General features: G+C 39.4%; 1 pseudogene; it reads right to left on the reverse strand.

Annotated features, from left to right (window-relative positions):
• Positions 1–3043: 3043 nt before the first annotated feature.
• Positions 3044–3198, reverse strand: LOC123926213 (annotated as a pseudogene).
• Between the last annotated feature and the right edge of the window lie 1638 nt (positions 3199–4836).

The following is a 4836-nucleotide window of genomic DNA, read 5'->3' on the forward strand; positions in this document are numbered from 1 at the left end:
GGTTAATAAGCACATGAACAGAAGATAAATTCCACTAATACTTAAGGCAGTAGTGAGCTATCAGGCTTGCCCATTGCATAAAACAAAACATGTATTCAACCCACCTTTTGGAAACAAAAGTCACAGATAAGCTTCCAAAGAAAAATTTTCATTTCCATTTTAACATTATATTTACAGAATGCACCTTGTCATGCAATATGTGTTATGTTTTTACCACAACTCCTTGAGATAGACAGAATTCTCTCTAATTTAAAATTAAAAATGAGATGCAGTCTGATTGAATTCCTCAAGGTTAAAACACTGGTTAGAAATGCAAAACTAAGGACTGTAATTCCACTGCCAACAACAACATTCAGAGGTCACAGCTTTAGAGATGTGCTCTCAATCACTGGTGTGTTTTAGGATGCGTGCTGGTGTTGTGTAAAAAGCCCAGGGCGGGAAGAGTCAGGAAGCCGAAGATCGAGCCTTATTTCTCCTAACTAGTCCACCACACTACCATGGACTTTTATTTCCTCATCTGTAAACTGGCATTGGGTCGGACGTGATGACATTGCCAACGTTCCTTCTGGCTGTCACGGTTGATGTTTCTATACACCTAGTGACCATGTCACCAAAGGATCTTGTTTGCAACTTATTCAGCATGACTGTCGAGGTGTATTCTGAGCGTGTTGTTGTGCCTTTACAATGCCCTGTCCTTAGTGGGATGGGCTTCCTCAAGACTTTCCCAGGGCACCAAATCACATCTCATAATATTTAAAAGGGAGGACACTTGCCTACTTGGGATAGTCATGCTCACTTAGTTGAGATGCCTCTAGATGACTGTGTGGTATTATCTAAAGAATGTGGGGTGACTGAGCACTGGTGAGGACATGGCCTTCAAAGAATTCTGTTAATACCATGCTGGCAGAGAAGCACGGAGGGCAAACTCTTCCCCAGTCAAATCATCTCTCCTAGTTGAGCAGAATCCCTTCTCCCAGGAAGATTACTCCTTAGTGCTCTAGGAAAGATCAAGTAGTAGAGGGCACTCTGGCTTCCAGAGAGAAGGTACTCATGGATAGCCAGGTCTGGTGTACTGAGTGCTCAATGGAAGTGTGTACCACAGCAGACAAAGTTCTAGGGTGTCTGCCAGAGAGAATTTTATAATCTACATTAGAAGACAAATCCATATAAAGGAAGGAGGCAGGAGCTGAATCTGAGGCCCAATGAAATTCTTCATTGTGTATAAACATACACATACAATTTAGCCAGAATTTGAAGGGAAAACACAGAGCCATAGATTCTTCTTTACCAACTCCATACCCTCAACAGAAAGTGCTGACTGGAACACCTGAATGTTTTTAGCCATCAGTCTCTCTCTTGGATTAAATGAGGTCTCTGCTTCTTTGGTTTCTTGAGGTGTTCTAGTGAGGTTTGTTGCCTTCGTATGATGAAAAACTTAACACTTTTTAATATAGTTTAGTATAGTTTGAATACAGTTCAATATAGTTTGGATATAAATCTTGACTTTTCCTCCACTTGGCCTTTATGATACTATTTTCCTTCCAAGTGGCATTAAAGGAAATTTTATAAAAGAGAATTTTATTATTTTAAGACCCAAACGAAAGCACATTTAATTTTTTCTCACTGTTTTGGATGTACAGTCTTGTGAATTGTGAATTGTTTCCTTTCTGGGGAGATTTTGGCTTTATCTGATATACATTCATATCATTTAATAGTGAACATTTCCTAGAAGACTCATAATATTTTCTCAGTGGTTGAACATTCCATACATACAATTTATTCCTAACCCAAATACTCCCAGACTGCATGTCCCATACACTCACTGCAGTTGCCAACAGCAGACTTCTGCTATTTAATTTATGTGTTTTCAGAGAGAGGGGTGGAGCTTTTAAATCAGTCATTTAACACAAATACATTTAATTATTGATTTTTAGCAGTTTACATTACATTTAAGCTCAGTAACAACCTTCAGATTTCTTCCATTGCAAAGCAAGAATGTTCCATGCCCTTGATTTAACCCCCTCTGAACCAGGTGCTTATCTACACTATTAGCAAAAGTATTTTACAACACACAGCCAATCCCTAGAGTTACTTCTCTCCACTATATCACCAAGGCACTCAAACTGAGGCAAGAGACAAATGGTAGTTAAGGGAAAGAGTATGGTGGGGCAGGTGGACTTCAGCACCCCAAAGAGAGACCTGACTCTTTAACAAGGGCAAGCATTTATTTAGAGCTCTTTCTTTTCCCTTGGTACCTCTTCACCCCCATGTTTGACCTGTTTTGAATAGTGAATTGACACCTTTCACTACAATGGAACTCAATAATTTAGGATGGAATAAAATATCACTGTCTATGATTTTCATTTTAAAATTTTAGGGGTGCCTTGGTGGCTCAGTTGGCTAGGCAGCTGCCTTTGGCTCAGGTCATGACCTCAGGGTCCTGGGATGAAATTCCATGTCAGGCTCCCTGCTCAGTGGGCAGTCTGCTTCTCTCTCTCCCTCTGCTTCTCCCCCTGCCTCTCCCTGCATGCTCATGCTCTCTCTCCCTCTCATCCTCCCTCTCTCTCAAGTAAGTAAAACATTTTAAAAAAAATAAGTAACATTTTAATTATTTTGCCCTTCTTATGAAATCCTTTGTTTATAAGACAATGCATTTATGTTTCATATTAGTTTAAAATACTTTAAGTGACCTTAGAAGATTGTCTCAATGTGGAAAGCAGAGCAACTATGTTTTTTTCTATTTGATACTGTTTCCTAGTAGGTACTCCATCAACAACAACTGTTCATCAGATAACTGCTAGAAATGCACTTTACAAAATAACCCATATAATACTTTCTCAGTATTCTGGTCCATCTGATGAGTGTTAAACATGCCAGCAATTCAAGTATTAAATAACTTGCTTCAGTCCAGAGTTGATGTCTTTCTCTTCAGGGCTGTATATGATTACATTATTTATTCTTCTAAATAAGGTCATCTTGTGATCCATTTTGTGCCCAAGAATCTCTACTCACCTAAAAGTTCAGATTTATTGGATCAATATATAAGGTTAAAGTTGTTCCACTACTTCCCAGCACAAGAATTTCTCCTCCTAGAGGTTCGGGTTATGCCTTGGATGCATTCCATGGAAGGGTTTTAATTAGCAATAATCGCGCCTCGGATAAACCTCATTGGGTACGATACTGCCACTGCGCAAAGCTTCCATGGAAGGGTTTTACATTTCATTCTTGACCTTGAAAGAACATGGGTATGAGAAAGGATTGTGGGTGAATTAATGAGGAAGGCAAAGTTCAATGAGAGTCTGAAAGCTGATCAAGTCTGCAGAAGTTACTTATTAGTCTGTGATTTTCCTTGGACCTCGGATTCAAAAGCTTTACAGTTTTCAGGAGGTACCGAACTCAATTTGTCTGGCCTTACAAGATGGTCTCCTGTTTCTTGCTCCCCATACAGTTTTTAATGGCACTTTAGAAAACTATGGTGATCTTTTGACCTCAACAGCTGGTAATGTAACAAAGCTGACTTTCGGATTTATAATGTATCTAAATATACTTTATAAGTATAAGACTAGCAGTGTCAAGCAAAGATTCAGAAGTATTTTATCATTTAAAAAATCCAGGAAAATAAAAAAAGTCAAATCATATCTAGTCATACATTTAAATAATTGCTTTTCTTTATAAAAATGCATTAAGAAATTGAGACAATGCCAGTAAATCTCCATATTTATTGTTGGCTATGGATTTTGCCCCCCAAAGTAATATATCAAAGCCCTAATGGCCCATGTGACTGTATTTGGACATTGGATTTTAAGGACGTAATGGCATCATAATGGTGGAGACTTAATCAGATGGGACTGATAGTCTTGGAAGAAGAGAAGGAGGCCTCTTTCTCTCTGTCTTTCTGTGCAAACAGAGGAAAGGTCATGTGAGGATCCAGTAAGAAGATGGCCACCTAAAAATGAGGAAGAGAGGCTTCATCAGAAACAGAACCCCAGGGGCGCCTGGGTGGCTCAGTGGGTTAAGCCACTGCCTTCGGCCCAGGTCATGATCCCAAAGTCCTGGGATTGAGCCCCACATCGTGCTCTCTGCTCAGCAGGGAGCCTGCTTCCCCCTCTCTCTCTGCCTGCTGATCTACCTACCTGTGATCTCTCACTCTGTCAAATAAATAAATAAAAATCTCTAAAAAAAAAAAAAAAAAAACAGAAACAAAGAAACAGAACCCTGTCAGACCTTGAGCTTAGACTTTCCAGTCTGCAGAGCTACAGGAAAATAAATTTCTACTCTTTAAGTTATATAGTCTGTGGCATTTTGATATGGCGGCCCAAGCCTTCAGAATAGCTGTCATGTGGTTCTGTCTAGAATGCTTGGTTGTTGGCAAATCATGACGTGGAGCTCTAAAAAATCACTTTATTGGGTGGTCAGAAGGAAGTTCTAACCATGGTATAGCTCTAATTAGCATAAAACATTGTGAGATTAATATTCCAGGAATGTAAACCAAATGCATTATTTTAAACTAAACAATGGCCGAGTCTGTCTATTCACCACCAATGAAAGAGGATTCCTTAGGATTCATTTTGCCCAAGGTGGAGAGAGCTGCTCCCTGGAGAGAGCCTGGAGAACACTGTAGGAGAACTGTGCAGCTGTAACATTGTCAGGACCAACTTTCCTGGATTTGCCGAAGTTGTTCTGCCTTCTTCCACACAAGTAAGCATAGAGACAAACAGAAAACATTTACAGAAGTCAGAGATGATTACTAGAAACAAAAGAATGTATTGCATGGAGCACTGGGTGTGGTGCAAAAACAATGAATACTGTTACACTGAAAAGAAAAAAAAATAATGT

The sequence above is a fragment of the Meles meles genome, chromosome 15 (genome assembly GCF_922984935.1).
Source record: "Meles meles chromosome 15, mMelMel3.1 paternal haplotype, whole genome shotgun sequence".
Classification (NCBI taxonomy): domain Eukaryota; kingdom Metazoa; phylum Chordata; class Mammalia; order Carnivora; family Mustelidae; genus Meles; species Meles meles.